General features: G+C 45.6%; 1 long non-coding RNA gene across 1 annotated transcript; it reads left to right on the forward strand.

Moving 5' to 3' along the window:
- Nucleotides 1–47: 47 nt before the first annotated feature.
- On the forward strand, nt 48–8,994 carry LOC135971455 (uncharacterized). The gene is made up of 3 exons (XR_012414293.1): nt 48–325; nt 5,760–5,875; nt 6,851–8,994. It is a non-coding gene; the product is annotated as an uncharacterized lncRNA (long non-coding RNA).
- Nucleotides 8,995–12,437: the final 3,443 nt, after the last annotated feature.

A 12,437-nucleotide genomic window follows, 5' to 3' on the forward strand; every position in this document is an offset into this window, starting at 1 on the left:
TCCAGAGCGCCCGCCTCCCTCCTCCACCCCACCCCTCCAGCTCCTTTGCTCTTGGAATCTTAGAATGTCACTAACCCGAGGGGCTCGCCGGGAGAACCTCCTCAGTTCCCGGCCCCCGGACCTGAGACCGAGAAGGAGTAGGGGCTTCGGCCAATGTCACGCGGCCCTTCAGGGCTAAGAAGTCAGGGCTCCTGACTCCCGATTCTGGACACTTCCCCGCAAATCCTTACAACTCGCCAAAGCTTTGTTGAGAAACAGAAAATTGAGGTTTGCCAGGGGCACTTTATCTGCCAGATCAGATTCCCTGCCTCAACAGCTTCATCAGGTCGGTGGCATTATTTACCCACTTTCAGGAGGAGAGCCCAGTCCAGTTCCTGGACCAAGGTCACACAAATAGGGAGTTGCGGAGGCACGCTCCTTCGTGCTCTGGGAAGCAGGGGAAGGCAGGCAGGGAGACCAGCAGTTGTAATTCAGCGCTAGAACAGGAAAAATTGATAAATAGAATACAGAGGAAACAGAATTATTGTCCCCAGGGTATTGGCAAGGCGATGAGGGAGTTAGAAGAATTGGACAGATACCTGTGGAAAGAGTGTTCCAGGCAGAGGAAACTGCTGGAGCAAATGCTCCTAGCAGGGGGCGACCTGGCGCCTCCGAGGATCAGCAGGGGGCCAGTGTGGCTGGAATGGAGTGAGTGGGAGGGAGAGGAGAGATAAGAGGGACCCAATCAGGTGGGACCTCCCGGGCCCTTGAAGGCACTCTGTCTTTTACTTTGAGTCAACTGGGGAGCCATTGCAGGTTAGCAAAGGAAGGACATTATTTTTGGGCAGATGAAATCCACCTACCCGTTATTTTTGGGTAGATGAAATCCACATAACATAAAATTAACCATTTTAAAGTCAGTAATTCAGTGGCATTTTGCACAGACACAATGTTGTGCACCCACCACTTCTATCTAGTTCCAAAACATTCTCATCACGGAAAAAGAAAACCCTATACCCATTAAGCAGCCACTCCTGACTTCCCCTTACCCCTAGTCTCTGGCAGCCACCAATTTGCTTTCTGCTATGGATGTGCCTCTTCTGGATATTTCATACAAATGGAATCACGTGATATGCAACCTTTCTTGTCTGACTTCTTTCATGTGGCATTTATTTGTTTTGTTTTTTGTTTGTTTTTGTTGTTGTTTTGAGACAGAATTTCACTCTTGTCGCCCAGACTGGAGTGCAGTGGTGTGATCTCGGCTCACCACAACCTCCGCCTCCTGGGTTCAAGCGATTCTCCTGCCTCAGCCTCCCGAGTAGGTGGGATTACAGGCATGCGCCACCACACCCAGCTAATTTTATATTTTTAGTAGAGATGGGATTTCTCCATATTGGTCAGGCTAGTCTTGAACTCCCGACCTCAGGTGATCCACCTGCCTCGGCCTCCCAAAGTGCTGGGATTACAGGCACGCCTGGCCTCATGTGGCATGTTTTTGAAGTTCATCCACACTGTAGCATGTATCAGCACTCCATTACTTTTTTTTTTTTCAGTTGGAGTTTCGCTCTCGTTGCCAAGGCTGGAGTGCAGTGGCGTGATCTCGGCTCACTACAACCTGCGCTCTCGGATTCAAGGAATTCTCCTGCCTCAGCCTCCGGAGTAGCTGCAATTACAGGCATGCGCCACCGCGTGTAGCTAGTTTATTTTTGTATTTAGTAGAGATGGAGTTTCGCCATGTTAGTTAGGCTGGTCTCGAACTCCTGACCTCAGGTGATCTACCTGCCTTTGCCTCCCAAAGTGTTGGGATTACAGGCACCAGGCCCAGCACTCCATTCCTTTTAATGGCTGAATATTTTTCCATTGTATAAGTACACCGTAGTTTGTTTATCCATCCATCTGTTGACGGATAGTGCATTGTTTCCCCCTTTTGCTCATTGTGAATAGTGCTGCTAATGAACATTTGTATACAAATACTTATTTGAGTACCTGTTTTCAGTTGTCTTTGTGTATTTACCTAGGAATGAAATTGCTGGGTCATATAGTAATTCTACATTTAACTTTTTGAGGAACTGCCAAACATTTTTTTCAGAGTGGCTGCAACATTTTATATTCCAATCAGCCATGTCATGTATGAGGCTTTTAATTTCTCCATGTCCTTGCCAACACTTATATTTTATTTTTTAAAAATTTGTATCCGGCCAGGCACAGTGGCTCATGCCTGTAATGCCAGTACTTCGGGAGGGCCGAGGTGGGTGAATTGCTTGAGCCCAGGAGTTTGAGACTAGCTTGGATAAAATAGCGAAACTTCATCTCTACAAAAAATTAGCCAGGTGTAGGGGCGCACGCCTGCAATCCCAGCTACTGGAGAGGCTGAGGTGGGAGGATCCCTTGAAGCTGGGAGGTAGAGGCTGCAGTGAGCCATGATCGCACCACTACACTCCAGCCTGGGTGACAGAGTGAGACTGTGTCTCAAAAAAACAAAAATACAAAAAACTTGTGCTCTAGTCATTTTGAAATGGCACCTATAATTGCGTTTTTGATTTTCATTTCCCTTCTGACTAATGATATGGAGCATCTTTTTTGTGTGCTCATTGGCCGCTATTTGTACATCTTCTTTGGAAAAATATCTATTCATGCCTTTTGCTCATTTTTAAATTGGGTTGTTTGTCTTTTTTGTTGTTAAGTTATATGAGTTTTTTATATATTCTGGATAAGACTTTGGCGTTTTTTTGTTTGTTTGAGACAGAGTCTCGTTCTGTTGCCCAGGCTGGAGTGCAGTGGTGCCACGTCGGCTCACTGCAACCTTCGCTTCATGGGTTCAAGCAATTATTTCTGCCTCAGCCTCCCAAATAGCTGGGATTACAGGCACCAGCCACCATGCCCAGTTAATTTTTGTATTTTTTTTTAGTAGAGACGGGATTTCACCATATTGGCCAGGTTGGTCTTGAACTCCTGACCTCAGGTGATCCACCCACCTTGGTCTCCCAAAGTGCTGGGATTACAGGTGTGAGCCACCGCGCTGGCCAAGATGTATTTTTTAAAGCGTCACTGAAGTCTCCTGTGTTGAGAATACCGAATACTCTTAGGGGGAAGAGTAGAAGAAGGGATCTGCTAGGAGATTTTGCAGTAATCCAGGCAAGAGATGATGGTGGCTCAGCCAGCCTGGTATAAATGCAGGTGGGGGAAGTGGTTGGAGATGGGATGTATTTGAAGGTTGAACATGATTTCCGAAGGATCGGTTGGGAGGGGAGAAAGAGTCAAGAATGGCTTCAGGGATCCTGGCCTGAGCCACTGGAAGGATGGAGTTGTTATCAGCTGAAATGAGCAAGGCTGCAGGGAAAGCAATTTTGGGAGTTAGAAGTGGGGAAAAGATCAGGAGTTTGGTTTTTGACCAGTTTGTTGAACATTTCTATTAGACAACATTTCTATTAGAACATTTCTATTAGACATTTCTGTTAGAACATTTCTATTAGATACTGACAGGAGATGTCAAGTAGGCAGCTGGCTAGTCAAGTCTGGAGTTCAAGAGATGAGATCCTTAAGGCAGAAGAGAACTAAAAATGGAGTCCTAATTTGGGAAAAGCAATCAGGCTGGTGGGACCAAGGGAAAGCAAAAAGAGAAAGCAGATAAGCTGTAAGTCTGCCTTTCTTCATGGACCAGGATGCATAGCCCTCCTGTGCCAATAACTCACAATCTTATCTATGCCCAGCTATCACCAGACCCTCAGCTGATAGAAAAATGCACGCAAGCTCCCTGCACCCTTGATGTTATCGGTACTGCACAAAGCCCTCCAGCACACAGCACAAGCACCATCCTATAAAATCCTTAACCAGACTTTGTTTTCTTGCGGTTAGCTTCTGTTTTGCTAACTTGCCCATTGCACCCTTGCAACGTATTTTCTTTTCTTTTATTTATTTATTTTTTTTAAGATGAAGTCTCACTCTGTCACCCAGGCTGTAGTGCAGTGGCGCAATCTCAGCTCACCACAACCTCCGCCTCCCGGATTCAAGCGATTCTTCTGCCTTAGCCTCCTGAGTAGATGGGATTACAGGTGCGTGCCACCACACCTGGCTAATTGTTGTGTTTTTAGTAGAGATGGGGTTTCACCATGTTGGTCAGGCTGGTCTCAAACTCCTGACCTCGTGATCCGCCTCGGCCTCCCAAAGTGGTGGGATTATAGGCATAAGCCACCATGCCTGGCACCAACATATTTTCATACCTTCTCTAATAAATCTGCCTTTCTTTACCTACAACTGCCTTGGTACCTGCCTGTACCACCAGCCCCAAGTGGTTGCTGATCACCTGTGACACCAAAGACCAAGTCTGAGACACGCTCATGTTACCAGTTGGGGAGAGGCTGGGCCTGGTGACTCATGCCTGAAATTCCAGCGCTTTGGGAGGCTGAGGTGGGTGGATCACTTGAGGCCAGGAGTTCGAGACCAGCCTGACCAACATAGCTAAACCCCATCTCTACTAAAAATACAAAAAATTAGCTGGGTGTGGTGGCGCATGCTGTAATCCCAGCTACTTGGGAGGCTGAGGCAGGAGAATCACTCCCAGGAGGTGAAGATTGCAGTGAGCTGAGATGGCACCATTGCACTCCAGCCTGAGGGACAGAGTGAGACTCTCAAATAAAATAAAATAAAATAAGTTAAAAAAAAAAAAGAGTTGGGGAGAAGAAAAGAATTCAGCAAAGGTGACTGGGAAGGCGATTGTAGTAAGATGGGAGGAAACTACTCCAGGAGAATGTGGTAGCAAAGTGAAAAATAAAGGAGTGATCAGGTGTGTCAAATGCTGCTTTTAGGTAAAGTAGGACAAGGTCTACAAATCTATCATTTGTAACAGTGTGAAAGCCAACATATCTCTTGCTGTGAATTGCAGAATGTTGGGGGTAAAGGCCTGATAGGAACTGGTGTAAGATAATAAGCATAAACTACTTATTCCAGGAGTTTTGCTGTGAAGGCCAGCAAGGGAATGAGGCAGTGTCTGGCAAGGGAATTGGTGTCAAGAGAAGGGCTTTTATTTGATTTTTTTAAAGACTGAAGACATAACAGCATATCTGTATGCTGGTGGGAATTATCCGATAGAAAGTAAAAAAAATCGATGAAGGAGAGAGAAGGGAGAATTCCTGCGGCAATGTTTGGAGACAGAATGGGCTGCAGTGTGCAAAGTTAGGGCTATTCTTAATTTGCAATAAAAGTAACTGAAATTTTTGGTCTTTGCCCAAATTCAGCCCACGTGACTGAGGCAGGATTGAAAGCCAGATTCCCTTGACTGCAGAGCCCAGGGCCTTACTTCCTGAGCTGCAGCAGCAGTTAGGACTAAATGCTAATATACTGCTCATTCTCTTTGAGCTAATCATCACTTACTAGAATCAATCCTAAGAGAATAACCTAAAATACAGAGGAAGCTGTAGGCCCAACACTGTTTTATTGTTGTTTTTGGAGACGGGGTCTCGCTCTGTCACTCAGGCTGGACTGCAGTGGTGTGATCATGGCTCAACTGCAGCCTTGGCCTACCTCCCCAGGCTCAGGTGATCCCCTCACCTCAGCCTCCGAAGTAGCTGAGACTACAGGTGTGTGCCACCATGCCAGGCTAATTTTTATATTTTTTGTAGAGATGGTGTGTCACCGTCTTGCCTAGGCTGGTCTCCTGTGCTCAAGCCGTCCTCCTGCCTCAGCCTCCCAAAATACTGGGATTACACCAGCATTGGTATAATGTGAGCCACCATGCCCAACTTTTTTTTTTTTTTTTTTTTTTTTTTTTTTTCCTGAAACAGGGTCTCCTTCTGTCCCCCAGGCTGGAGCAGTAGCATGATCTCAGCTCACTTCAGCCTCAACGTCCTGGGCTCAAGCTATCCTGCCACTTCAGCCTATGGAGTAGCTGGAACTACAGGTGCGCACCACCACACCCAGCTAATTTTTTTCATTTTTTTTGTAGAGATGAGGTTTCACTATCCAACACTGTATTTTTAAAGTTGGTTTTTATTTCAATAGTTTTTGGGGAACAGGTAGTTTTTTGTTACATGGATAAGTTCTTTAGTGGTAATTTCTGAGACATTAGTGCACATGTCACCCAAGCAGTGTACACTGTACCTAATGTGTAGTTTTTTTATTTCTCCCCCATCACCCCAGAGTCCCCAAAGTCCATTATATATCATTCTTATGTATTTGTGTCCTTATAGCTTATCTCCCACTTATAAGTGAGACACATGATATTTGGTTTTCCATTCCTGAGTTGCTTCACTTAGAATAATTGCCTCCAACTCCAATGCAGGTTGTCATGAATGCCATTATTTTGTTCATTTTTTATGGCTGAGTAGTACTCCATGGTGTATATATACTACATATTCTTTTTTTGTTTGTTTTTTAAGATGGAGTCTTGCTCTGTCGCCCAGGCTGGAGTGCAGTGGTGCAATCTTGGCTCACTGCAACCTCTGCCTCCCGGGTTCAAGTGATTCTCCTGCCTCAGCCTCCTGAGTAGCTGGGATTACAGGCACCTGCCACCACTCCCAGCTAATTTTTGTATTTTTTTTTTTATTAGAGGCGGGGTTTCACCTTGTTGGCCAGTCTGTTCTCGAACTCCTGACCTCAGGTGTTCCGCCGACCTCGGCCTCCCAAAGTGCTGGGATTACAGGCGTGAGCCACCGCGCTCAGCCCACATTTTCTTTATTTACTCATTGGTCGACGAACATTTAGGCTGGTTCCATATTTTTGCAATCGTAAATTGTGCTGCTATAAATGTGTGTGCAAGTGTCTTTTACATATAATGACTTGTTTTTCTCTAAGTAGATACTCGTAGTGGGATTGCTGGATCAAATGGTAGTTCTATTTTCAGTTCTTTAAGGCATCTCCATACTGTTTTCCATAGTGGTTGTACTAGTTTACCTTCCCTCACCGGCAGCAACACTATATTTTTGAAGTGCAAAAAGGAAACAGCCTACACATCCAGGAGCTGTGGAATTGCAACAAGCCGGGGTCACGCAGCCTTGCTTCCAGCTGGAAACAAACCCTGGAAGGAAGCATATGTGGATTGGAAACACGTGAAGATGACATCATCTTTTTGGCACTTCCCAGGCCCCTTCCTCTGTGGAGTGGCCCGTCTACAGGTGTCTGTAAGGGAAATGGCATGATGCTGTGATTTGGGCTGGAACAATGGACTGAGATTCCAGATTTTCTCACTTCCCTCGTCAGGGCTATAGTTTCTCTGATTATAGGACAAGAAAGTTCAAGATCTCCCAGTTGCCCACTGAAGAAGCTGGAAATGATCAAATATTGCCACCTGCTGGCAAGTTCCAGCTCGGCCTGACTTCCGTCAGAAGACGTATGTTCCCAGAGATGGGTCTCACTTGAAGCTCACTAGAGGAAGGGGCCCCAGGGGATACTGCTCAAATGATGACCTGGAACACCCACTTCCTCCACAAAAAGTCCCCTTAAGACCTTCTCGGTGTCTGGAATTCCTCCATAAGGGTTGAGGATTGTTTGTTTTTATAAGAGAGGAAATAAGAAGATTCTAACCACTTGGCGTGAAACATTATTTTCTACTATGAGGTCTCAGCAACAGGAGGCCAAGTTGTAGGATGGCAGGAGCCCCTGGGAGAAGGATAGGCCTGAAAACAGCTGTAGTTAGAAAAAGCAGGGTAGTACAATGCTTTACAGTACAGCCTTTACATTTAAAAGAAAATGAACGAAAAAGCCCTGGGCTTCTGTTTCCACGACGTCCTAGCTCAGTGACTGTGAACCATTTTTTTTTTTTTGTCTGAGTTTCTGTTAGCTCAGTTATAATAATGAGTACTATAAAAGTATCCACCTTGTAAGATTGTTATGGAATGCACTGATATGACAACAAATCATTTAGCAGCAACTAGCACATAATAATGAGAATAAATATAAGCGTTACTATTACTATTAATTTAATGGATGAAGTCCTGGCCTATTCATCATAAGAGGTGAGAGCTAGTTCTAACTGGATTCTATTACCTTGCTCTTGAGTTTTGTTTCTATATGTACAGAGAGGGGAATGAGAATGAATTATGTCTTAAGATTCTTTTTGTGTTCAGACATGATGATTCTGAGTCTCTAACCATCTAAGGGTCCATTTCCTGGTTGAAGAGCCTGTTTCAAGACTCTATGACTCTGAGATCCTCTTTCTGGAATTCCAGGGTTCTATAACTCACTCAAAATTCTACTGAAAGGTTCCATTTGCACAAGGTATTCCCTCTGCATGGAATGAAAGTTCTTCCAAGCCTGGAAGAGCTTGCCTCACTAGCTGTTACTGCACATTTTGCCTTAAACAGCCCTTCTCAGAAATTCCTTCCTAATTCATCCTCCAATGTCTTTTATTTTTATTTTATTCTGTTTCATTTTTTATGAGACAGAGTCTCATCCTGTTGCCCAGTCTGGAGAGCAGTGGCATGATCAACCTCCATCGCCTGGGCTCAAACGATCCTCCTACCTCAGCCTCCTGAGGAGCTGGGACTATAGGCATGTGCCACCACACCCAACTAATTTTTGTATTTTTTGTAGAGATGAGGTTTTGCCATGTTGCCCAGGATGGTCTTGACCTCAGGGGCTCAAATAATCTGCCTGCCTCGGCCTCGCAAAGTGCTGGGATTATAGGTATAAGCCACTGTGCCCAGCCCTCCGCTGTCCTTTTTTATTTATTTAATTTCTGTTTATTTATTTATTGGTAGAGATGGGGTTTTGCCATGTTGCCCAGGCTGGTCTTGAACTCCTGAGCTCAAGCCACCTGCCTGCCTCGTCCTCCTAAAGTGTTAGGATTACAGGTGTGAGCCACTGCGCTCGGCCTCTCAATGGTCCTTTACGCACCCCTTCCCATCGTCTCTCCTAAAATTCTGTTTTTTTCCGTGATCGTACAGATCTTAATTGGTAATTATATTTTTATTTATGTGATTTTGGTTAATGCCTGTCTTCTTTATGTTTCCATTACTTGGTAAAGTAGATAATAACTATTAGCTGAATGAAAATGAATATGAATGAATTCTTCAATTCAAAGATTCCATGAGTGTTTATTGCCACGGTCTTCCATTTCAAACATTCCACACCACCTGCCCCACCTCAAGGTTGACACCTGGGAAGGGAGTGACCTTTCCAGTTTCATAATGTTGCCTGGACCCTGTGTGCCCTGCCCGCTTGGTTTCCCACCCCTCCGTTATTGGCCTCTTTGGGATGCCTTGGATTAGAAGAGAAGGCTGAGCCATGTCTCTGCTATTGAAACCAGCCTGCAGCAGCTATTCATTCACAGCATATATTTGTCTAGTGCCCACAAAGTGCCAGGCACTGTGCTAAGGTACTGGGGACAAAGCATGAGCAAAGCAGACCCAATCCCAGCTTCTGGAGAGCTCAGAGCCTAGAAGCCCAGAGGCAGACATTCATGACTCAATCTCACGAATTCTCATAAAATTACAAACCATGGTAAGTGCTGTGGGATGGAGAGGAACAGGCTGCTCTGAGAGCATACAACAGTTCACAGTCTAGATCCAGGACCTTGGGCTCAAGGGCACAACGGGGCCTTGGGCGGGTCCTACATGAGCATTATCTGAGACACGTGGATACTCTTCTTGTGGAATCTCTGCCCTGGGAAACCATCAGCTAGAACTTGGGTTCAAGGTGGTGGCCTGCCACGCTCCCAGCACTGTCCTTGAGATTCGTAATCCTGTGAGGCCGGAAGCTAAGCAATCACCTCTCAAATCCCTTCCCCTCCTTTTCAGTGGACTTGGTCACTGAAAAGAGAATGGTAAAGCCCTGGAAGGTCAGAACTCTAGTTGTCTGACACTCTCCTTGAACAGGCCAGGAAACTGGGGCCTAATGAGAAGAGGCTGTGCAAGGTCACACAGCCAAGGGCAAAGCGATAACGAGAACACAAGCTCCCCAGCGCCCCATTATCTGCTGCTTTCTACCCTACCTCCCTTGTTCCAAGAATGGTCATTGATTTTATAGAGGGAATACCGTTTCGACCAGAACCTGGAAGGTTTTCCACTGGCTACAAGCAATAGTTAGGACATAAACATTCTGCAGCAGGAGGGCAAGAATCTTACAGCTACATTTGGAGGGGTTTGCCCTCTAGTGGTTACTTAGGACACAAACACACATGAGGGAAAATACATCAGGTGACATGTTTGGGTTGAATAGCATTCTTTCATTTAATAAACATTTTCTTCAAGGAAAATGTAGCTATTTGAGCCTTGAAATGCTAGTTCTTGCATTTTGCAGTGTTGTTTCCAGTAGCAAAAAACTGAAACAATATAAATTTCCTTTCGCAAAGGAATGGATAAACTGTGGTAAAGCCCAGCCTCAGAGTATAACGCAGCATTTAAAAAATAATGAAAGTTGAGACCAGGAGTTTGAAACCAGCCTGGGCAACAGCCTGGGCAACATAGTGAGACTCAGTTGCTACAAAAAAATAAAAAGCCAGGCCTGGTGGTGTGCACTTATGGTCCCAATACTCAGGAGGCTGAAGTGGGAGGATTGCTTGAGCTCAGGAGATTGAGGCTGCAGTGAGCTGTGATCACACCACTGCACTCCAGCCTGGGTAGCATGGTGGTACCCTGTTCCAAAAAAAAAAAAAAGGCAGGGGATGGGGGGGAACAAAGGTAGGTCTATATAGGGAACTAAAGCACATTGTTGAGTAAAAAAAATGCAAATTAAAAAAAAACATATACAGTGTAAAACCATTTACAGAAAAAAGAACTCATGAAAATACTGTATTTTGGCCAGGCGTGGTGGCTCAAGCCTGTAATCCCAGCACTTTGGGAGGCCGAGACGGGCGGATCACGAGGTCAGGAGATCGAGACCATCCTGGCTAACATGGTGAAACCCCGTCTCTACTAAAAAAAGTACAAAAAACTAGCCGGGCGAGGTGGCGGGCGCCTGTAGTCCCAGCTCCTCGGGAGGCTGAGGCAGGAGAATGGCGTGAACCCGGGAGGCGGAGCTTGCAGTGAGCTGAGATCCGGCCACTGCACTCCAGCCTGGGCGACAGAGCAAGACTCCGTCTCAAAAAAAAAAAAAAGAAAAGAAAATACTGTATTTTTCTGTAGATACACGCATACGTATATAAATGCAGAAAAAAGGTCTGAAAGGAAACACACCAAGGTGCTAACCTCTGAGGAAAGGTGGGGATGGCCATGTGTGTTGGGAGGGGGCTGATGGGTTGGTCAATTGGAACTTAAGCTTTGTCTGTATTTTATTTTTTTTTAGAGTGAATTTTGTTTCTATGTTATTTAAATGAAATTGTTTTCTAGAAATACCATACGTCTGCACAAGTGTCAACAAACATTTTCTGTAAAAATGTAGACAATAAATTAGACTTGGTGAGCCACAGAGTCTCTGTCCCAACTCTTCCATTCTGCTGTTGTAGTGCAAAAGCAGCCATAGACAGGATGTGCAGGAATGAGTGTGGCTGTGTTCCAATAAAACTTTATTGACACACATTGAAATCTGAATTTCTTACAATTTTCACTTGTTACTAAATTTTTTTTTCAACCATTTAAAAATGTTAAAACCATTCTTAGCTCACAGGCTATGCAAAAGCAGACCACCAGCCAGATTTGGCCCACGGCTTCAAGGCCAGTTTAAGCCTCACCACCTTCCTAGCCCCACTGACCTATTTTGTCCTCTGATCTTCCTGTCCTACAGCACCCCCATGACCTTCCTATGACCTTCAGTGGCCCCTCCAGCTGCTGCCCAGCCCTGTCTGTCTGCCCTTGGGGACCCTCTTCTCCTGGCTGCGGACTGTTTTTTCATGAGCAGGACTCATAATAGCTCCATTTGCCTTGGCAGGGGGAATCCAGAGAAAGGAATTTTGTTTGGAGTCCTGGAGAAACCAGGACTCAGGACTTTGATTTGCTTTTGAAATCAGGTCCCCTCCCCTCCCATGCGCAAGGGTCCCTGCCCACTTCCCTGCCCACGCCCCAATAGTCTCTCTCCTACATTCCCTGCTACCAACATCTGTGTCTTGGCTCCTGGTTGCTCCGCCAAGGACCCCAGAGTTCTTTGCTTCTTGGCCTATTGCCTGCTCATCTGTGCCATTTCAGGTATGGACATCTTCCATCTCAGCAAATCTTTTTACTCCCCTGCAGTGTCCCAAGGCCCCCATCTCTTCATTTCCCAGGAGCACTCCTGGTGTGATCACGTTTCCCTGCAGGAGCAGAAGGGCGATGAGCACTGGAAGCTGGTGTCAGGAGGCTGAGTTCCCAGCTCAGCTCCTTTGCTTATTGTGCTGCTTTGGCCAAATCACCTCTCTGAGCTCAGCTTCTTCATCTGTGCAATGACAAGGTTGCACTGGGTGCTCTTGCAGATCTTTTCCAGACCTAATTGTCCCCTCTGATCTGAAAGATCATTTTTAGTCTAGCAATCTGGGACTCATGTCATGGTTTGGAGAGCATGGAACTCTGGAATCTGATGGAACTAATTCTGGCTCCTCCACTAACTGGCAAGAT

The sequence above is a fragment of the Macaca fascicularis genome, chromosome 6 (assembly GCF_037993035.2).
Source record: "Macaca fascicularis isolate 582-1 chromosome 6, T2T-MFA8v1.1".
Classification (NCBI taxonomy): domain Eukaryota; kingdom Metazoa; phylum Chordata; class Mammalia; order Primates; family Cercopithecidae; genus Macaca; species Macaca fascicularis.